This window comes from Dermacentor andersoni, chromosome 4 (assembly GCF_023375885.2).
Source record: "Dermacentor andersoni chromosome 4, qqDerAnde1_hic_scaffold, whole genome shotgun sequence".
Taxonomy (NCBI): Eukaryota; Metazoa; Arthropoda; class Arachnida; order Ixodida; family Ixodidae; genus Dermacentor; species Dermacentor andersoni.
The window spans coordinates 29,112,326-29,136,028 of record NC_092817.1 but is presented as its reverse complement, the minus strand read 5'-3'; the positions used below and the strand labels follow the sequence as shown (position 1 = coordinate 29,136,028).

General features: G+C 52.0%; 1 protein-coding gene across 2 annotated transcripts in view; it reads right to left on the bottom strand.

Moving 5' to 3' along the window:
* The window catches only part of cv-c (RhoGTPase activating protein), a 453,196-nt gene that overhangs the window by 370,404 nt on the left and 59,089 nt on the right, over positions 1 to 23,703 (bottom strand). The gene's annotated exons all lie outside the window — the stretch shown is intronic.

Sequence of the window (23,703 nt, the reverse complement as noted above, 5' to 3'; positions counted from 1 at the left end):
GCAGTTTTGGCTAAATGATTGCCGCTCCACAAACTGAAGGAACTGCCGAGCATCGCACAGCTAGCCGCGCACAACGGCCGGCTCCGTTCTCGCATAAGAATGCACACCGTGAACCCGTTTCTTCTGCGTTATCCAAACGTTGACCAGTTCATTCCGTTTCGAAGGATTTAGCTTTGCCATCTCCGCTACTAAAGGGCCAAGGAACAGGCGAGGCGGTGCAGCCCAGTTCGTTCTTTGCATCCCAAGCCCTACTGCGTTCTCAACCAAGCCCCACCAAAACGGCCGTTTAGGCAAACTACCCAAACCGTACCAACCACTGGCGCAGGCAATCTCCACGGCAGACCGGACATCCCGGCAGCGAGCGGTGATTTAAAACCACTTATGCCGCAAAGGAAGCGCCCAGAAACGAGCGCCAAAGAGCACGGGCCGCACCACCCGTCCGGGAACTTTTCCCAGCACGCCCACGTTGAACCGCAAATACTACACCATAACTGGAAGGCCTCCAGCGAGAGAGGAACCACCTGAGGAGCCAGTACATGACGACGTGTCTTTTGTAGCGGGAGTGACCAGCGTTTCGGAAGGCGAAACACCTGAGCAGGCATCGCTTGGCAGAGAACACAAAGCGCGAAGCGCGTGCTTCCGGGAGTCGGAGCAGCCGCCACAGCGCTTGTCACCGGCGACGCGGCGAGACCATTCATTACGTGCACACCGGCCCCGGCGGGTGGTGGCCTCACGCGCGAGCAGTGTGAAACGCTCGGGGCGGTGGCCCACCCCTTTGACGCCTCTGGGACACCCCCCCGCCGCCGCCAGCGAGCTTACCATCCCAAACAAATGAGTTTCGTTCCGGGAAACGTTATTGAAGCGCACGGGGACACCCCGCCTCAAGCCTCCCGACAGAGCAACTCCCGTCGCGAAGCGGCGGCCAGCGAGCGCAGTCGTGAACTTTGCGCCAGCCTGGTCGGCGGGGTCGCAGTTGATGTCGAAACAGCAAGGGGGGGGGGGGGGCTATTCCGTCGCCAGCGCTTGTACACAGGTGGCCGGTGTCCGCCCGGCAGCTTTAGAACTGCAGGGGTGGTGGCACGATGAAAGATGCTCGGCACTAAGGCCTCGTGGCAGCGGGTGCAAGGGGACTCCGAACGAGGTGTAGCACTGAGAAAGCGAACGCCCTTATCTTCGAGCATCCGTGGACAGGTTCCCATTGTAGAGAGCAAATTGCGCCGCCCCCAGACCGCAGAGCGGTCAGAGGCGCCTCGATATTTCGCAAGGTGGACTTGGGGTGAGTTCGGAAGGCCGCTGTGATTGTTGTTTAGGAAGCGAAGACGACGAAAGTACTCGATAAACTTCGATTTGTTATAAGCCGGGCGAGAAAAAAATAAAACATTCTTCAGCACAGACATTTAGATTCCGTTTGATATTCGATAACGGCATTACCTCGAAACTATAACTAAAAGCATGATAGTAGAACAACCGTTACACTAAAGTTCTTGTTTTTCCCCCGTTACTTACTAGAGTTATTACATGAAAACCGAGTAGTTAGCAATGAACCACAGATCGTTTTGTTTTACATTTATTTTAGTATATGCGTTTTTGACTAGTGAATGAGAAACCATGCCTCTGGTGTCGTTTGCCGCTGCTTTGAGACGTAGATACACATCTCCCTTTGGCCTACGGGGTGAGAAACACCCGCTTGACTGGTCACTTGGATCTTGTGCCGCCAGATGTCAGCCCAGCCGCTGTTCCTTACAGGCAAATGAGGTGACACCTGTCGGGACACTGCGGCCGAAGCCTATCGGATGATCAACATCAATTTTGTCCACCACGGATAAATATTTACGGCCATTTCTCCGTGAGGAGGTCACGTAAATTCCAGCCGCTGTTTGTTATCAACAAGAGGACGACTCGCGAGGAAATACCTCACGCAAAACGCCACTGTCCTTACAGTCCACCTATGACAAATGAGCGTTGGCTTTCAGTGATTCTATTTGGTCTTCTCATCGGTCTGTCATCCCGCTCCAACTTCGGGAGATACGGACAACAATCGACCTGTCTGAAAGCGTAGTGCGGAATTTAGTTTGAAATGAATGAATAAATTTTAACTCTGGCTGCTTGGGGATGTGAGGGGGATTGAAAGATATTAAATATCAGGTGCGTTACATTAAGGACAGCCCGCTTGCGAAGATCCACATTGAAGCAACGTCTTCTTTTGATCCCGTGCCACATTACCAGATCAGTTTCTGGAAAGGCTGCACACACTCTATCTCCACATATTTCAATCAAGTCACTAAGACGACTCAACGGGACTTTCCCATGAATCTACCTTTCAGTGAAAATTATCTTGCTGAGAAATGAACACCCCGACTTTCCTCGTCTCTCTGGGGCGCTTTTCTGGGCAGCTCATACAAAAGCGCGATAGAACAATGGCAAGAACAAATTAAGCTGACTTAATGGTACTTTCGCTTCGTCGTTTTTATAGCTATGTAGTATATAGAACATTCCGAAAAGGCGTAAAGGACGAGATGGGGAAGCTCTCATTAAAGGAGTACAGACGAGAAAATATTGCGCTTTTCTTCTTTCATTTTAGGTGGCCGACGACTCCTCAATTAAGCTATGAAGCTTATACAGTTAAATTGATCGAGAGCGCGAAGTAAAATTTATGCCATCACCTTTTTTCTTTAAGTATAGGCCAATTCGAAACGTGCGCCAAGTGTCCTGTGGTATTGGAAGTTAAGGAGATAAATTTTCATTTCAATTGTATTTAACTTTACCCTGAGCACAAACCTCCTGCAGGAGACATACGCACTCTACAATCAATGTTTAAATTATAGGCACCACAGACTTGCAGCAGTACAAGCTGACTTGCAACACACGGTGACTTCTTCAGCGACTTCCCCGTTGCCGATTTCGCTTGATTCAGGCACATCCCTGAATAAACTTGCTTGAAGCAGGCGGATTTTTGATGTCTTTTCACCATAATGCAGAATGGTAGGAGAACGACTCGCAACATATTTAAGCGAACACAATTCGTTTTTCGTAAAGCTTGCCGAAACATAGACGTCAAATCGTAGAAGAAACCAGAATTCGTAAACTTTACGAAAAATTCGGGACAGTTGGGAGGCTTGCGCACGCGGGCTATTGATGACGATAAAGTGGCACCGTTGCGTGACTTTTTTTCTTTTCCTCGGGGTACGAGTTCGTAATTCACTTATTTCTCAGTATAAAACACAATGTAAGACAGGAGCGCACTGAACGTTCTTTGGCGACCGTGACGCATTGCAACGATGAAAACAGGCAGAGTGCAACAAGCGTCCACTGTACTGGTCCACTGAACAGAAAACTTGGCGTGGTTGACAATGCTTGTGGCAGCGCAGCTCTTAAAGGTTCTCACGCAGTGACGTTTTGGTAAAGTAATTGCTACGAATCTCATTGGAGTAGTAGTCAGCTTTTCGCAGTGTTCGGGGCACTTGGTGGTTCGGGGCGACGCTGCTGGCTCCGAAGAATCAGACCGGCAAGCCGAAGCTACGATAGCTCAACAGTCGAAAGTGCGAGAATACATTGGAGTCGAAAATAAGCTCGCGTGTAGCAGCATTTCCTTTGTAAAGCATCAGCAAAAAGAAAAAAAGAAGAAAAAAAACCCACCTAGTAACATTTGCCTCTTCACGGTACGCTGTATGCCAGGCAGCACAACAATCTTCTTTTCTTTTTTTTTTTCTGATCAAGTTGTCATTATTTGCCTACTTAACTGTGAACCGAGGCAACACGTTAGTTAAAACAGGGCAAGCCATGTCGCGTTGTCCTACTATATGCCGCAATTAAACTCTTAAAGGGCACCTGACCAGGCCCCATAGCAAATTTGGTTATACGCTGGAAGTTGTTACGTGTCCTCTAGGAAGCGTTCTGCCGCAAAAATTTTTCCAGTCGGCTCATTAATAGCCGAGATATAAATATTTCAGTGCCGCGAACCCATGATTTCCTAAAGCGAGCTCCACTGCATAGCGAGACACTCTCCACTCGCCGCGTCTAGCCTCCGCAAGCGAAATTCCTTCCGCGCATGAGGATCGCGTGGCCTACGTCAGGGGTCCCACCTTTATTTTTTTCTCTTCGCTTTTTTTTCTTTTCTCCTCTCTCTCTCTCTCTCTCTCTCTTTTTTTTTCTTTTTTTTTTCGGTGCTGCGCATTTTTGCTGAAAGCGTTGCGCGCAAGCTGTTGCGATATCTCGTTTCGCGCAGCGCACGGTTCTGCGCGCTGTGCACAAGGACACATGACTAGCGGTATAATTCAGTGCTACACGAACACTGAGGCAGAACAAGCGGATCGCAGAGCATGATCACGCACTAGAACACGGTAGAAAATGGCATAGTTTCGGTACCTTTGCACGTGACTGCACGACCGTGGGAACAAGCAGACGAAGGGAAAGTACATCTCTCTTGCTTCGGTGCGAAGTAAAACAAAAGACACGCAGACATTCCGTTTGTTTGTTTTATTATTTCTTTAAACTTCAATTCGTCAATTCAAGCAACAGATCACACAAATAACATATGCTGCCTTGAATAATTCTCGAAGTCACGTGTCACCACGAGCGACGTCACACTGCGGACCCGACTACGTATGTGTAGGGACGCGACTACGTCACCGTCCAGTTAGAGCGCGGTCGCCGTGAGAGAAAGGAAAAACTGAGTTCGGATTGAAATTTCATACCTTTCCGCGGCGCTTGGCGATGTAATTCTTTGCAAACACGATCGTTAGCGCGCATTGTACGCTCTGCGCTTGTCTGTTCAAAATGGCCAGACGTTGTGAGGGGCCCTTCAGGTACGAGCAGACTTTTCCAGCAGCATTCATCGTCGCCTACTTGCTTCATAAATATTATTTCATGAACATTATTTCAGCCAGACAAAGTCAAGCACGAGGCGAGGGGGTGCTCGTCGCAATACAAAGACCTGCGGGTGTTGGCGGCACAAGGGACCCAGCCCTGACGCTCCCGCAAACACGACGGATGCTCTGTACCACATACATGCCAACCTTTGCAGAAAGCACAGCAGCGTCCGTTTGCGCGCGGAGTAAACAGAATATAAATACAAACCAATTCTCAGGGGGAGAGAAGAGAAAATATAAAGAGAAGGCAGGCATATTAGCCGGGAAAAAAAAAACAATGCTCCAAAGCACAAAATATGTAATGCCGTCGAAATTATTTTATGCAATACGACGGCATACCAAAACGAAGCTTTATTCCAAGCAAATAGCCTGCCGCAATCTCCATCACGTTCTTTCGTGAGTGAACATGTCGATGATCACTCATCACTGCACCGATATGCCGCCGCCAGGACTCAAACGAGCGCTAGGGGCGAAGCCATGGAGTGGACCCAAGCAACTCCCCCTATCTTCGAGCGGCGCCACACACAGACCCCAAGGGGCCGAGGCGCTCATGAGCGCCGCAGGCAAACACCCAAGAAAGCCAAGAGGGGAGAGGACCGGACGCGAGAAGACTGGCTCCTGATCGTAGGCGGGAAAGAAATAAAACGCAAACAGGCACAGCTTTGATTTATGGCGGTCCACGTCGTAACGTTGTGTAAACTCCCAATGACAAACAAGGAGAGGCCCAGCCGGGTTCGCAGCCTGGGAAATGCATGAACGCGCGCATACACCGAGTATAGCGCACACGGTCGACGTCGAATGGAAGTCGCAGTGCTGGATTCTGGAGGGCTCGCAGGTTCATGTCACGCCTTTCTTTTCTTTTTTTCCTGTTTCGTTCCAATTCCGCTCGTTGAAGGCGGCCTGCAGAATGCACTAGACAAACATTTGCGACGCAGTTGGCTGCAGTGGCTTACTTATCGTTGTTACGCCGAAGATAGATGTACGGTTCCGCTCTCCACGACACTAACCCCTTGCGACCTTAATATAAAGCAGGTACACTACGATCAGATACCTCCGACAGCTAACGACTAGAGGGAGAAGCACAATGCGTCCTTTTCCGAGTAGTAGTAGTAAACTTTATTCAGAAAAGAGACACGTGCGATGAACTATAGGCCCCTCAGTCAAGGACCCCGCCGGTCGAGGAAAGCCGAGCACGCAGCGCCACTTGTTTAGCGAAGAAACGAGCGCAGGTTCGTCTTCGGGCTGGAACGCGCGGCCTCGCCACGTCTCGGCTGCCTTCAACGAAAGAGTCCGTGCAATACTCGAGCGGCGTGCCTGCGCGAACGCGGCACAGCATTCTACGGCCCAGAGCACTTCGCAATTCGTGTGTATGGGCACGTATACTATTCGACGCAGCGGCGCCCAGTTCCCGCAGGCGCGAACTCAGCCGCGCACTGCTGCCCCAGGCTCACGCGTGCTCGACCGTCAAGGGGAACGAACCAGCCAGGCCAGCACGGCCGTCGACGCGCGAGGTATCGGGTTTCCAGCGGGCTGCTGCTGCTCTCCAGTGCACATCCACGGTGCCGAGCTATTCGCCAAGGCCGTGCGTCGGGCCGCGAAGGCCGTCGCATGCGAGAACACTGCCTACGGGCGATGCTGCGCGGCCATCGCAGCCTTCGCAGCTCCCTCGCTGCATTTCTTATTCTTAAAGCAGTTGCGTGGCACAACGAAACCGCGTTTGGAAAGCCTCGCGTAACACATCGCCCAACACGGCGGCAACACGATGCGTGCAACGGTCACAAGCACGGACATTGTAAATTTTTGTAAATTTTACACACACACACTAGAAGAAAACGGTGAATCACATTATATACCGCCGCGACTATCCAGAGCTCTAAAAGGCGCATATCGATGAAAATATTAAAACCAACTCGAGCTGCCAGACTAAAGTAAAGAACAACTACACAGGTTAAAACGGCAGTTAAATATGGCGTCAGGCCCAAACGCGACGTAGCTAACACGTTCTACATTACACCACAGACGAATAGTGCACATCTCAGCACAGCAAGTGTGGGAGGCTCCCCAACACATCGAGCAAACTCCAGGACTGCCCCGTGTTGCGTTTCGCCTACAACGCGCGGTAATGCCGGCGCGGATGCAACGGACGCCGGGGCTTTGTTCAAAGCGGCGGACATTTTGGCCCGTTCGACGCCGCCGCAACGCCTACCCGCCAAGCGTGTCCAGGCGTGTTTCAGTGCCACGTGTCTTCGTATGTGCGTGTGTGTGTGTGTGCCCACGCTTGTCAAAGCGCGGCAGCCGGGGAGCGGAGCTCCCCAAGTGAGGGTTGGCGATGCGTCACTACACTCGATTCAGCAGGTCTCTCGGCTCGACCGTGCGCGCCGTCGTGGGCTCATGCTCCGCCGTCCCGTGACCTTCATCCCGTGACCTTCATCCCGTGACCTTCCCTTTTGGACCGCGACGCCGAGAGTATAAGAGCAGCTGCCCCCGGACGCCAGGAGAGAGGCTCCGATTTGTACTGTTGAGTTACGTGCTCTCCCGTCTCTCCACTTCGGTCGACCTGACCGGCCGCTCTTTTGCTATGTTAGAATAAACAAGTTGTTCTGTTACCAGTCTTCTCTTGCTTTGCCGGGACCTTCGGATGCTTCCAGTGCCCCAGGCCGCCAGGCCAACGCTACCCTTGGGGCTTGCGACCCATTCGCAATAACGGGTGCCAGCACCGAGACCCCATCAACTCATGCCAGCGGTGCGATTCCAACATCTGGTTGCCAGCGGTGAGATCGCGACAACGGAGGCCAGCAGCGAAGAGATGCGGTTGACTGTATGCTGAGCAGCACAACGACCATCCGGGAGCAGTGCAACGAGCCCTGTGTGATGACTGGTTGCCTGCAGCGGAACGACTGCGCTGAAGTCTTGGCTGCAAGGTTTGGTGAGTGCGGGACTTTCTTCTTCTGAGTTTTGCCAGGCTTTTGTTAGTGTTAGAAACAGAGCTGGTAATTGTGGTTGTCGTTGCTACCGGGTTAGTTCGCGGCAAGACAATAGTAGGCAGTAGAGAAAGCAGCATTCAGAGCAGCCATGGATTTGAAGTCGTTGCGCAAACCGAAATTGCTGGAGCTTGCGAGAGAGTTGGGTCTGGATGTCTCAGACAAACTCAGAAAACCAGAACTGCTAAGGGCTATTCTTGAGTTAGAAGCTGAGGATGACGAGCTGTCGGAATGCCTTGAGACCATTGAGGAGAGGGAGACGGCAAAAAGACAGGAGCGTGAACTTAAAGAACAGAAAGAGAAAGATGAGCGTGAACTTAAAGAACAGAAAGAGAAAGATGAGCGTGAACGAAAAGAACAGAAAGAGAAAGATGAGCGTGAACGAATAGAACAGAAAGAAAAAGAAGAGCGTGAACACGCTTTGGAAATGAAGCGTCTCGAGTTAGAGATGGAACGCGCTCGTAATGGAAGTCAGGCACACGGTGCAGGAGAACGAGTATTGTTCAAAATGACTGACCTGATGCGGCCGTTTAAGCTTGGAGAGGACATTGGTTTGTTCCTGGTTAACTTTGAGCGAACATGCGAGAAGCAGGGGTTCTCTCGGGAAACGTGGCCACAGCGCTTGCTCACTTTGCTACCCGGCGAGGCGGCCGACGTAGTCGCTCGCTTGGAGAGAGAGGAGGCAGAGGATTTCGACAAAGTGAAATCGAGTCTGCTAAAAAAGTACCGGCTGTCAGCGGAGGCGTTCCGTCGGAAGTTTCGGGAAAATGAGAAAGGCAAAAGTGAGTCATATACAGAGTTTGCCTACAGGCTTATGTCAAACATGCAGGAGTGGCTCAAAGAAGAGAAAGCGTTTGGTGACCACGAGAAAGTTCTGCAGTGTTTCGGGCTAGAACAGTTTTATAGTCGGTTACCTGAGAACGTGCGGTACTGGGTCTTGGATAGGCCAGACGTTAGTACGGTGGCTAGAGCCGCTGAGTTAGCCGAGGAGTTTGTGACGCGTCGGGCTCGCGGAGCTAAGGACGGTCAAAAGGGTGAATTTGGCTCCAAGTTTGAGAGGCCGAAGTTCACACCCATGAGAGCAAAGGGGGACACACGTAGTTCGGATGCGAGTGAAAGCAGTCCGACCGAACGTAAGGAGACGGCGGCAGCCGAAGCCGAACGCAGAAAGCGGTTCGAGGCGAGGCAAGCGCGCCTGTGTTATACGTGCCAGAAGCCGGGTCACTTTTCGGCGCAGTGCCCAGAAACAAAACCAAAAGTCGTGTTTTTTTCATTAGGCAGCACTGACGAGAACATCAAGCTTCTCGAGCCTTACATGCGAGACCTCCTCGTGAACGGGAAAGAGTGCCGAGTGCTTCGCGATTCCGCAGCTACAATGGATGTAGTTCATCCCTCTTACGTAGAACCCGATATGTTCACGGGCGAGTGCGCATGGATCAAGCAAGCAGTGGAAGCTCATAGCGTGTGTCTGCCGGTAGCAAAAGTGCTTATTGAAGGACCTTTCGGAGCACTTGAGACGGAGGCCGCAGTGTCATCTATGCTGCCCCCCCAGTACCCGTACCTATTTTCGAACAGGTCCGATCACCTCCTGCGCGAGAAGGGGCTTTTGTTTGGTGAGGCTAGCGTTCAGGCCTTAACCAGATCGAAGGTTCGGGAGCTCGCTGCAAAGGCGGTAGTTGCGGGACCGACGTTGTCGAACAATGAGAAAGGGTCAGAGGTGCAGCAAGCTGATATTCAGAGCACGCCCGAACTGAATAAAATTGAGCCTGTAGCGTTAAAGGCACCAGATACTGGAGAGGAAATTCCCGATGCGGGAAAGTTAGAAGAGCTTCCGGTCGAGCTTCCGGGACTAGGCTCAGTGACGAACAGGAAAGACACCGATCAAGTCATTAGTGACTTAATAAGTAAAGCATCGCTGTCGCCTGAGCAGAAAACCGAACTACACCAGCTCTTACAAGAGTTTCAAGGTCCGTTCTCTGAGAGGCCTGGTAGGACTTCTGTCCTTACTCATGACATAGAACTTACCTCCCCAGAGCCAGTACGATCCAAGGCGTACCGGGTGTCACCCCGCCAGAGCGATATTATGGAGGCTGAGGTAAAGAAAATGCTACAGCTCGGTGTTATTGAAGCGGGTGAGAGTGATTATACCTCCCCTTTGATTTTAGTTGAGGTACCGGGCAAGGAACCTCGTCCTTGCGTCGACTACCGCAGGCTTAATTCCATCACTAAGGATCAAATTTATCCGATCCCTAACATCGAGGAGCGCCTTGAGAGAGTGAGTAGCGCTCAGTTTATTTCCACCCTAGATCTCGTCAGGGGTTATTGGCAGGTTCCACTTACAGAAGAGGCTAGTAGGTATGCGGCGTTCATTTCACCAATGGGGACATTCCGTCCTAAAGTTTTGAGTTTTGGTTTGAAGAACGCGCCATACTGCTTTTCAAGCCTCATGGATAAAGTGTTGCGGGGACAGCAAGAATTCGCTTTACCGTATCTAGACGACGTAGCGATATTCTCCGCGTCCTGGCCTGAGCATATGGCGCACTTGCGGGCAGTGCTAACCCGCCTGCGCGATGCGGGCTTGACAGTCAAGGCTCCCAAGTGCCAGTTAGCACAAGCCGAGGTTGTCTACCTCGGACACGTGATTGGTCGGGGTCGTCGCCGCCCCTCTGAAATAAAGGTGGCCGCTGTGCGAGACTTCCCGCAACCGCGCACGAAGACCGATATTCGGTCGTTCTTAGGTGTCGCCGGCTACTATCAGAGGTACATCCCCAGGTACTCTGATATCGCGGCTCCCTTGACGGATGCTCTGAGAAAGACAGAGCCGCAAACAGTCGTCTGGGATGAGACGAAGGAAAGAGCTTTTAGCGCCCTAAAGAGCGCCCTAACAAGCCAGCCTGTGCTACGATCGCCCGACTACACAAAAGGGTTCGTTGTTCAGTGTGATGCTAGTGAGCGAGGCATGGGCGTTGTACTGTGCCAACGGGAAAATGGAGAAGTAGAACACCCCGTCCTGTATGCTAGTCGTAAGCTGACCAGTCGTGAGCAGGCGTATAGCGCCACCGAGAAAGAGTGTGCGTGTATCGTGTGGGCCGTTCAGAAATTGTCATGTTACCTAGCTGGCTCGAGGTTTATCATTGAGACGGATCACTGCCCTCTCCAATGGCTGCAGACCATCTCTCCCAAAAATGGCCGCCTCCTGCGCTGGAGCCTCGCTTTGCAACAATATTCCTTTGAGGTGCGTTACAAAAAGGGGAGTCTCAACGGTAACGCCGATGGCTTAAGTCGAAGCCCCTAACGTGGGAATCAGCCTCAAAATTGCTTGTTACTGATGTTTTTATTCCTGAGGCAGGATTTTTAACCTATTGCTTTTGTGTAGTGTTTCAAAGTGATGATGTGCTTTTTAGTGCAATTTTCCGATTTGTGGACGCGTTCTGAGTGCTGCTAAACTACTGTAAGGAACTAGGCAGCAGTATAAAAGGGGAAAGAGCCTGGCAGGGCTTAGTGAGGGTTGTGCCGTGCTTGCTGACTGAGCGGTTGACTTTCGGCGTAGTTCTAACGCTTGCCGGAAACGAGAAAAAAAAAAATCAACTCTCCCGAAGTCACTTTGCAGTGTCCTGTGTGCACCTGAACGTGAGAACGAGGCCTTCTCTGTGCGCTGCGCTCAAGAAACGCCAAAGGACGCCCGACTTCGGTTATGAGCATCATCGAGCGACATCCCTCCGGACAGCGGATGCAGTCCCCTGACCATCGGGATCTCCTTCCCCCGGCGGGGCGGTCTGTTGCGTTTCGCCTACAACGCGCGGTAATGCCGGCGCGGATGCAACGGACGCCGGGGCTTTGTTCAAAGCGGCGGACATTTTGGCCCGTTCGACGCCGCCGCAACGCCTACCCGCCAAGCGTGTCCAGGCGTGTTTCAGTGCCACGTGTCTTCGTGTGTGTGTGTGTGTGTGTGCCCACGCTTGTCAAAGCGCGGCATCAGGGGAGCGGAGCTCCCCAAGTGAAGGTTGGCGATGCGTCACTACACTCGGTTCAGCAGGTCTCTCGGCTCGACAGTTCGCGCCGTCGTGGGGTCATGCTCCGCCGTCCCGTGACCTTCATCCCGTGACCTTCATCCCGTGACCTTCTCTTTTGGACCGCGACGCCGAGGGTATAAGAGCAGCTGCCCCCGGACGCCAGGAGAGAGGCTCCGATTTGTACTGTTGAGTTACGTGCTCTCCCGTCTCTCCACTTCGGTCGACCTGACCGGCCGCTCTTTTGCTATGTTAGAATAAACAAGTTGTTCTGTTACCAGTCTTCTCTTGCTTTGCCGGGACCTTCGGATGCTTCCAGTGCCCCAGGCCGCCAGGCCAACGCTACCCTTGGGGCTTGCGACCCATTCGCAATAACGGGTGCCAGCACCGAGACCCCATCAACTCATGCCAGCGGTGCGATTCCAACACCCGTCGTACAACCTATACTAACGCCAACGCTCAACACGCTAACGATAAAAACCCCAGGCGATTGACCGAGCCTTCACAGGTCAACACTCCACCGTTAGTCAGGTTCGCAACTTAGATTTGCCACCTTGTTCGTTTATCTTTTTCTTCTTCCCGTCTTCCTACCTTCCAATTGTTTGTTTGTATCCCTTCCTTCCTGAACAATAGACAGGGTCGTTGTGCTCCTGCAGTTGACAGCCTGCTTCTTCGCTTCTTTTTAAAACGAATAATAATAATAATAATAATAATAATAATAATAATAATAATAATAATAATAATAATAATAATAATAATAATAATAAAAACACCAATCGGGTACGGTTGCTTCCTCAACAGCGCCGAGCTTTTCTCGTGTCATGTCGTGGTTCCAATTGGCTGTGGCATTGTTCCAGCCGTCATTCCGCCAACAAATTGAGACATTATCGCTGATGCTTAAACGACCATCGAGTACTGAAAAAAGCGAAGCCTGCAGGTGTCACTGCAAATAGCTAGGGCAGGCGTTGCAGAAGGAGCGGAGAAGGAGCAGGGGGTTAAAGTGATTGGCGGGAGCGCTCAAAAGCGAAAGTTGCTTCTCCGCCTTGAAAACAGCACACGACAGGAACCGTTTGTCAAGAGGGGTACGAAAACAAAGAATAAACGACCCCGCAAGGCTGCACGTATCGCTCAACGGGCACATGGAGGAAGAGGTCGGTCAGCCCACCTACTGCCTATAGTACAGACATCCATTACAACCGCGTGGCGAGACAGCGCGGCAAACGGAAAGGAAGAAGACTCCGGAACAGGACCTCCCGTCGAAAGTGACCTCCACGCGTGCCGCGCCCCAAAAACAAAACGGCCTACCCCACTCCGCTTCTTTCACTTTTGTCTCGAGCGAATACGGCTCTATCACGGTACTGAGCAGCGCAGGACCAAAGAGGGCGGGGGCGAGCAAAAACAATCGCGTACGAGTGCGACGTCGGCAACGGACCACCCGGAAAAATAATAACACCGTGTCCCCAATCTTCGGTGGCAGCAGCAGCGCAGGGGCCAAACGGCCAGCTCTCCTCCTCACCCCGTCTCGTGCCCAGAAGCGGCAGCAAACAAGTCGTGAGGCTCTTCTCCCAGATCGAAGAAAGTGGACGAAAAACACTGACTAAAGCAAAACAGCGCCTCGGGGCTCGCGACTCACGGGTGGTCCTGCACCACCGAACGCGAGGAGGGGCGAAGTCAGCCCCGCAGACGAGCGAGACACTTGACCCTCGAGGCCGCCATCCGACTTTCGGCCAGGAAAGAGTCCGGAGAGGGGGAGGAGGTGGCCCGAGTACACACACGCATGCACGGGGCTCATACCCGAGAGGTACAAGCTAGGCCCGCGGAACTCACGCACTGGAAGCGAGCTGGAAGGGGGCACCGCTCGGCGATCATCATTAGGCAACTTATTGAAAAGGTAAATAGCACGCTCGGCCAAGGAGGGAAGAGAGCACGACGGCGCGAAACGTGTACCTCGAGAACTACGCCATGAAAAAAAAAAAAAAAAGAACGCAATAAAAGGAAAATCGCCCGCTGTAGCAAAGCACGCGCACACTTTACGTGCGCCGGTCAAATGGCTAAATAGCTACAGCGTAAACGGCCACTCATGCGTGGTGCAAAGCCCGCCGCGTATATTTGGCGCTACGGGGAGGTCGCAGACGCCAGCGAGGCGGGCGGTAGCCATAAAGGAAGAATACGCCAACAGCGTGCCAGTGGAGCGAAGACGCCGCCTTTGATACCAGCGCCACTAAGTAGGGGAAGAGAGAGAGAGAGAGTAAAATGCCGGAGAAGGCGAACGAGCGCCTCGGCGCTGCGTAACAGGTCGTTTCGTCCCGGTGGCCCCGTTGCATCGATAGGAAAGTTATTGTCCATCAAAGCGGCCAAACCTAGAAGCTATCCGCCTCAAGGTCGACTCGCGGCCGCTAAGAATAACTCTCTCTTTTTGTCGGGGCCTAGGTTACGGCGGCAAGGGGACGAGCAGCTACGGCTTTCCTGAAGCGAGTGAGGTATATGCCTCGAGCAGCGAAAGCGACGGGAACTCAGGCGCCCTAAAACGAAGATGCTGCACCGCGATTCCCCTTGTATACGATACCGCGCCGCAGAAGGAAATTTACACTTTTCAAGAGCGAAGACACGTTTTGTAAGAGTGAAGAGTGGTAAAGATTCGCTCGACTGTCGGCTAACGCACAGAGCAATGCATGCTGATGAAGCGGCCGACCCGTCGCAGACACGGGATCAATCTATGAGTAGAGAGTTTTCTGGCGATTTCTTCTGCCTAGGCAAACACGACGATGATGCCCGTAACCGGGACCACGAAGAATTGAGAGAATACACTTAAATCGTTATATATATATACAGCAAAATGCTTTGAAAAGCACGCAAGTAACCCAAGCGATCGATAAAACCAGTTATGCATGCTACTTATGAACACATGCTAGTCATGCGTGCTAGTCATGCATGCTAGTCATGAACGCACCACAGGATACGCTAAGCGACGCAAACACCGAGAGTCGTCGCGATAATATTGCGAGGAATGAACAAAGTGTTTTAAAGGGCCCCTCCCCACGGCTGATCCTTTTGAGCTGACAAACGCAGTGCATATAATGAGTGCTAACGATTCTGTCTGCTAAGTATTGCAGCGCTACGCGCCGCGGAATGAGCTGAAATTTCAAACCGAACGCCGTTTGCCCTTCTCCTCGCGGGCGCCGCGCGCTCCAAGCCGGAGGGATGACGTACACATGCCAGTGCCCCTACATACATGTTTTTGCTGTGGCGTCGCTCTTAGTTACTCGTGACTTCGATAGTTATTCAAGGCAACATCTGTTATTTGTGTAATTTGTTGCATCGATAGACGAATTAAAGTTTACATAAATAATAATCATCATCAGCCTATTTTATGTCCGCTGCAGGAAGAACGCCTCTCCCTGCGATTTCCAATTATCCCTGTACTGCGCCAACCGATTCCACATAGCGCCTGCGAATTTCTTCATTTCAACACCCCCACCTAGTTTTCTGCCGTCCTCGACTGCGCTTCCCTTCTCTTGGCACCCATTCTGTAACACTAATGGTCCACCGGTTACCTAACCTACGCAGTACATGAGCTTCCCAGCTCCATTTCTTTCTCTTAATGTCTATTAGAATATCGGCTATCCCTGTTTGCTCTCTGATCCACACCGCTCTCTTCCTGTCTCTTAACGTTATGCCTAATATTCTTAGTTCCATCGCTCTTTGCGCGGTCCTTAACTTGTTTTCGAGTTTCTTTGTCAGTTTTCAAGTTTATGCCCCATATTTCAGCACCGGTAGAATGCAATTATTGTACACCTTTCTTTTTAATAATAATGGTAAGCTTCCAGTCAGGATCTGACATTGTTAAATAATAAAACACAAACCGAATGTCTGGGTGTATTTGTTTTACTTCGCAGCGCAGCAAGAGAGATGTACTTCCGCTTCGTTTCGTCTGCTTGTTCCCATGTCGTACAGTCGCGCGCGCAGAGATCGAAACTATGTCATTTTCTATAAAATTCAAGCGCACGATCATGCTCTTTGATCCATTTGCATCTGTTTCAGTGTTCGTGTAGGACTGACTTATACCGCTAGTCAGGTGTTCTCGTGCACAGCGCGCAAAATCAAGCACTGCGCGAAACGAGACAAACGCAACAGCTCACGCGAGAGAGACCGTCAGCGGAAGTGCGCCGCGCAGCACAAAAGTGAGAACGAAAAAAAAAGAAAGATGTGTGTGGGGGGAGGGGGAGGGGTGACCGCGACGTATGCGTCTAGCGGCGATCCTCCAGATCCGGTATGGGCGAACGCAGGGAAGGAATTTAGCTTGCAGAGGCTAGAAGGGAGCAAGTGGAGATAGCGTTATCTTGGCGGTGACGCTTGCCTCCTGAAATCGTGGGTTCGCGGCACTGAAATATTTCTATCTAGGCTATTAAATAACCAATGTGAATAATTAACGCGGTAGAACGCTCCCAGAGGACACGTAACAACTTCCAGCGTATAGCCAGACTTTGCTATGTGGCCTGGTGAGGGGCCATTTAATTAAGCTTAAAAAGCGCCGGCATTCCCCCTTCGTATGTGCAGATCCAGCGCGCCATCCCAAACGCTCGGCGAGAAGCAAGCGGGGCAGCACCAACTAGCGTATGCCAGCCAAAGGGTTGACACGAGGGACACTCGGCGGCGCCCAGCCACATTCCGAGCGGAACTCTACCCGCCTCCACAGTGAGTGACAGGTACGTTTCCGCTGCTTGAGGACGGGACCGACCCGCGCCACGTGTGACGGCCGTCTGAGCGCGCCTCCGACAAAGCGCGCTGTACACTACTAGACAACGTCGCAGATATGTCGCATTCCGCAAGACCGTAGAATAACATGCGTGCATTGCTGTATAGGCCACCCAGATTCCGCTTTTTTTTTCTTTTTCCATGAGACTCAGTGGCTTGTGGATATGAGAAATAGGACACAGTATAAGGCAGCGCATCAGCTTCAGCCGAACTCGTTGCCACAGTTGATGTTGGGGGTGAGGCTGAGGTCGTTGTTGGCTGTAAACAGACTTCTTTTTTTTTTGCGTGGGTTGCTGACAGCTCCGCAATAGCCATTGCAAAATGAGCCAAGGTGCAATTGCACGCCTAGGATCAAAAACAGTGAACATGGACAATGAAAACCAAGAACAAAAATATTGGCGCATTTCACCGGATACGTGCAGAGAGATTATGCTCGCCTTCTTGTGAGTCGTCCAGATTCGCCGTGCAGCTTTTCTTTATCACTTCGCTATCAACGCTGTTTTATAGCCTGCTAGAGCTGAAGATCGTACTAGCACTTACAAATGAAATCAGAACAACAGAATTGAAATCAGCGCTATGCAATCGGAATATTGCTCAGTCAATGCCGTCACCATGGGAACTCTTTGGCACACTTGGCTGACATGTAAGGCACAACCTGTCGTCGGGATGCGAAGCTTTCCCCACGTGTGGAACGATTAGAAGAACGTAAGAACCAGACGCGAATGAAAATATGTGGCCAGATCATAGTATCTCTACATACCTATGTGTGTTGGTTGGATAGGCCGAGCCTTAGAGCTTTTCAGACGAATTAGTTACTTGACTTCTTGTGTGTTCATTTCACCGTAGAGACACACAGCTAATATGATGGCCTCACACGCACACCTACTTCGATGCGAGCACAAACTTGTCAGTGTTCTGGCAGCTGACGCCGCGCAAGAGCAGAATGACGCACCATGCATTGAAAAGTTCCATCCACGGCATAAGCTTGGCTTCTTAAGAATTGGTCAGAGTCGCGTACGTGATGTAAACTACTTTCGCTATCGCCCAGAGATCACGTCGTCAAGTAGCCTGTGTTCAATGTGGAACGAGGAGCGAATGAAAGGCTAAAATATAAACGATGATAGCTCATCTCACATAATGAAACTCTAATGTCCCGCATTCTCCAGCTCATAAGCTTTCTACCGTGGTTTCTCTTGTGTTCTCGATACCTGAACACACAGACATACGCCCTTTTCTTCCTAGCGATCAGTTCCCACACCTGCCAAGGTCCAAGACAGACAAGAGCAGTGAAGCGCTGGACAAGATCCCACTCCCTGTCAGTAAGCCGCGGTCAGGCCAGTCGATCAAATTACACCCGAGATCGGCGGGCAGCCGAACCAACCCTTCCGCTACACAGCGGCGGTTCAATCAGCCGCGCGCGTGGTCACCCACAAAGGAGCGCGGGGGACGATTGACGGGATGTAAGGTGTGTCGCGTGTGTATAGATGATACATGCGCGCGGCATCATGATCTGCTGCCCCGTCCTTTGCCTCCTTCTCTTCGTGCGCCGAGTGGCGACAAGGCTGGGCCGCAGTGCCACGCCCCGATTTTATGGTGCGCAAAGCTGGATGATTTCGCGGCGAGACGATCAGCCCGCTCTTGAATTCTCAAGGAGCGCCGCGGGACGTGGCTCGAGGGGCTGGTGCCTATGCGCCGCGATAATAAGGCTTAAGAACATCACAGTAAATCTCAAGAACATTATACAACATTCATATGCCAATCAAGTGTCCGCGAAAAGTACGCGCGCTGCATCCAGCAGCCACAAGGCTGTGCACTGTAGCACTCCTTGTACGTTCTGAGGACGCAATCAATCAAAAACGTTGCTGTAAACTACGCATCGCGAATGGGTCGGGCTCGGAGTTTCTCGCTTTAATTGGCAGTTCCTTAAAGGTTGCTCTGAAATAACAGAAGCTTGGAAGTTAACAGAGAAGCAGGAGAACAAGCGCAAAGAGCGATGGAACAAAAACTGTTAGGCGTAGTTAACGTGAAGATACGGGAAGAGAGCGCTGTGGATCAGAAAGCTAACGGGGGTAGCCGACGTTCTATAGGTGACATTAAAGGGGGGAAATGCAGCTAGCATGCAGGCCATGTAATGCGCAGGAAAGATAAGTGGTTGCCAATTAATGTTCCAGAGTGGGTGCCAATGGAGGGGAAGCGCAGTCGAGGACGGCAGAAAATTAGGTGGTGTGATTCGCAGGCGCAACCTTGAATCAGCTAGCGCAAGACAGGAGTAACTGGAGATCGCTGGGACAGGCCTACGTCCTGCCAGTGCACATAAAAAAAATTGGCTGATGATGATGAATAAGCGCGCAGCAGCAGCAATGCCACAGCACGAGGCAGTCAGCCTCGAGAACCGGCGAGAAGCGACATACGTTAAAGTGGGACAATAAAGACAAGAGCAAACTGATATGCACGAGTAGACAAAGCTTCTACGATACCCGAAAACCCACTCCTGTCGTGCAATGAACTTTTATGAGAGACAAAAGACAGACACGAAATCGAAAGACAGGTGGCGACGACGCCTTGAAGTTCTTGCTCAAGGTGACATCATGGATTTTGACGGCGGCTTCGCCGGCGCAGTTAATTCATTATCAGTAAATCTTCTCTATCAGTAAATCGTTTTTCAGTGAACTGTATTCCAAAGGAGTCAAAGACTGAACTACGAAACTTTCGAGAACAGCTGCTGTCGTCACAGCAGCCTGACTACGACAAAGTACTTTTAAATCGGTGACATCGCAGTGGCGTTTCAGCGCTGGGTTTACCGCCCCGCGCGATTTAAAAAAAAAAATTATCTCGATGTTCGAGCGGAGCTCATCAGGCTCAACACGAGATCCGCGCCAGGCTCGGATGGAATCACCAACAGTTGCGCAAATAAAGTCAATACTGAGCAGTCAATCAAGCGGGGGACGCGCATTATCACTGAGCGGCCAGACCTCAATGAAAGGCAAGCGCCGCACGGATCAGAAGTGGACGGGAGAGCGAGTCCCTTGGAACGGCACTGACGCACACACACGACGCAAACCGCACGGCGGCTCGTTCCCGCACAAAGCGCACAGGCCCATCATTGGTATCGCAGCAGGGGAGCCGGGACTCGTTGTGGCGGCCAGGGAGAGGTCGGCCGCACCGATCGAACGTGGACGCACGCTCAGGTGCACAGTCGGATAACGCGGAGCCACGGCTATCGAGGCAGGGAAGATACAGCCTAGCGGACACGAATCAGGAAAGCAAACACGCCGCCGCACAGCCGACCAGACAGGCCGCCACCGTGAACTCTGGAGAGCGTGCTCGAAAAAAAAGCTCGCAGGGCGGGCCGCACTGGTCAAGTTGCATTGTTGCTCTTCCCTTCCGCTGCGGTACGTGAGACGCGCGCGGCTCGTCCAAAAAGTCATGGCTCCGGCCGACCGCTTGTGAAAACGTGGCCGGCGGGCAAGCGTCGTTGCGCAGCACGACGACTGCCCGCCCACACGCACGTCGCCGGACAAAGTTGCCTTCGTGCTTCGCAAACCCTCGAGATTTCATTAGATTGCAGTGTAACCGTCAACCGTGACGGTCGAAGTGCCAGTGCAGCGCACGACGGCCGCTTGGCCTGAAGCGGAGCCCGCGGCCACACAGGCAAGGCACCGGCGCGTCGAAAAGTGCGGCCACGGCTCACAAAGTTGAGGTAGCTGATGAAACCGACGCCTTCTTCAACAAAACCATTTAGCCCGCCCCATCCGCCGTTGTAAGAACAGTGCAGTGGAGGCTGAGTGGGCCCCAGCCTCCACTGCAGATGCGGAAAGACGTATATGATGCGTTTGAGAGTTCTTTACAACGCAACTCATACAAAAGCGGTGAAGCTCATAATGACGCGTCGATTTTCGAGGCGACTGACATGTTTCTTACGATCCAAGGCCAAACTCACAAGTGCTTTATTTCTCACCTAGGGACCAATGGAGTGTTTATAAGCAGCTGTTGTCGGCTGCTAGAGTGTGCGCGTCGTCGTGCTGTGTGCTCGTCAGCGTGCTCGTCAATGTACGCGTGAGCTGTGTGCTCTGTGCTGCGTGTTTGGAGCTTCGTGCTCGTTTGCTGTATGCTTCGTATTGCGTGCTCCATTTGGGAGCCACGCTAGGACTGTCAATGTATCTCTTGTTTAAAATGTAAATACTGTAAATAAACCCTGTACGCCTAGTTCCTCCCAAGTTCCTCTCTACGACCTTCAACTCCGACAAATGGTGGCAGCGGCGAGATCGACCGACAACTCTTAATACCGTGTGGAAAGACATTGGGCACACTCAAACGAAAACGCTTCAGGTCGTCGCTATACGTGCGTGGTCCCTTTCTCGTGTGTCCCTCTCCTCTCTCCGCATTATCGTGACCTCGCGGAAGTATATTATACAGCATATAAACAAACAAAAAAGACGGTATGTTTTCCGTTAGTACAGTCCAAAAAGTGCACCATCTTTTTTTTTTTGGACTTGTCACAAGGCATACGTACAAAAAAAAAGAATGTTGGCGAGAGGCGCATCGAATATTTTTCTTTCTTTCCTTTTTTGATACTGCAGCAATGAATTAGAGCACTCGTCCGTTATCAAACAGGTGAACTCATCTGGCACGTTCGGCATCTTGCGCTATAGAGCTTCAACCTGTACGCCAATAAACAAACATCTCCAAAATAGTGACCGTTAACTCGTAATACTAGTACAGTCGGACATGTCTCAAAGAGTGCGGACACGCAGTGGCCAGTGTGTGCACCCTTCGACCGTCGGCGACTTCCTCGTGCAAGAACGACGCGCAGAAACATACTTCAGGTCAGGGTACCGCAAGGATTTAGGGGAGCAACCGCGCGCACGCGCCTCGGCTCAGCTTCACGCACGAAGCTTCACGCCCTCGCCCCGTCCTTCTTTCCGGTCGCAAAAGTGCGCCGTTCGCGGCCGCTACAGAGCATTTTTCACAATGCAACGTGGCCACCGCAGAACTAAAAGCCGCACAATGGCAAATCGGGCAGAAGAACCCGGAAGGAGTGCGCCCGAATCGCTTGTTACGCAGCCGCCGCTGCGAGGCTTCGGTCAGCAACACCTGCAGCAAGGACGCCTCCCAACACCTCAACACTCCCCTGCCCCCTTTGTGAGGAAAGCTAGCCGCCCGCATGCCGCCGGCTTTCATGACCCTCGCACGACCGTGATGGCGCTGTTCTTAGAACCGCTTCGGCACCTCTCTCGCCTTGCTCTGGCCCATGGGGGGTGATCGGTATAGAGGACCGGCGTATTCATTCGTCGGGTGTCCGCTAGTTCCTTTCTTCCGAATGTTTGTGTGCTCTCGTCTGCATCGCGCTGTACTTTGAGCAGATGTTGTTTTTTTTTGTTGTTTTTTTGTTCCTGTTCTTATCTTCAAGTGCCGTCTTCGGTGAGGGAAGTAATTTATAACGTCACAAAGCGACGAGAAGCCCGTACAAATGCCTCCTGCTGCACTTCGGGAATGTTATAGACAGCTCAAGAAGACGCGATACAGAAAAAGACAGAAAGCGATTATGTGTTCTTGCACTGTCTATAACCATGCGTTTAGCCCAACACGCTGCCATTGCGAATCCCTTCGAGAAAGGAAGCCACTTCTCAGAGAGCGAACGGAAAATTCGTCAAAGCGACTGCGTGGAACACTTACGGCGCTATTTCGCCACGTCAAAGAAAGCACGCAAGAAAGTACGTTACATGAAATGAAGTGAATATTCTTCCCGGGGTACCGAGACGAGGTCATGGTCTATCTACAATTACGTTCAAATAGGCAGCGTTGGAACGTGTTAATCTTCAACGTTCGAATCGCTTGAAGGTGAGCAGCCCACCTCCACATATGAGGTGCTGGAGAGCGAGCAAACCTTGCAGGAGGCCCATGGGCTCTCACTAAGGTATCCATTGTTCAGTGCCCTCCTGCTTGTCGTTCATACACATCCCACCCCCAGCGGACCGCGGCGCTCCTCACCCGAAGCACGCAGGAAACCAAGTAAACAAGAAAGCACGGAGCTTTCGCCCTCGGCACGGGACGTCGCCTTAACGACGCACGGCGGCGTGCGCGGCCTGTCAAGCGGCGTCAAAGGCGCGAAGAAAAGCTCGCACCGGCCGAAACTCTCATTCAGCGCTGAAGAAAGCGACGCCGCCGGCGGCCCAGTCCAAAGAGGTCCTTGCCACGACCACAGCGAAGCAGTGCCCGCACGTGTGCTCCCCGCTGATGACGCTTTCTGCGGCGGCGCTCCATTGTCCCCCACAAGCGCTCGTTCGGACTCGACCGAGACGAGAGCGCGCGAAACAATGGCCATCGCGGCGAGAAATGAGAAGGTCACCGCCTATCCGCCGTACAGCTCGGCTGCGGTCGAAACCAACGTAAGGGCCACGCGCCCTCGAGCTCGCTCAACGCTGAATGCCCGCAGTGTGAGTGAATATCGAAGGCGATTGGCGAGCTAAAGCTAATCGCTTAGCCATAAACTCTGCACTAAGGCGTGCAGAACTTGTCGTCTGCAAGGCAAACGAGTCTCCTACTGGAGAGATTTGGACCGAAAAGACGACTTCGCCGAATACACGTTGAACAAAGAATAACGCACGATAAGAAACGATTCGGACAGCAAAACGGACAAAGCGCTTCGGCGAAGGAAACCGCTTTCAATTAGCCGATCGCACGCAGGTGCTTACTATGACGCCAACTGCTAGACATCGCCGCAAAATACAAGAGAAAGACGGCGGCAACTCTTGAGACAAAAGAAGAACCGTCGGCCGGCAGCGAATACAGGCTTAAGCCTTCTTTGGTGTCGTCTCGCTTGCACTGTGTGGCGCACAATGACTCGTGCCCTCGAACCGTTCCAGATCTTTTTTGACAAAGCGCAAGCGTGCAGAGAAGGACGCGCAGAGACCATGGGTCATTTCTTTATATATTACTAAAACAAGAATCAGACCGGCACGCTGAGAGAAGCAATGTCGAGAAGCCGCGCGGTATACTTGCTCCTGAGCGCAGGCTGCAGGGTGGTCAACTAAAGTGCCAACAACAAAACGTGCCCTGTGCTTGCAAAGAACCAGGTCAGATGAAACA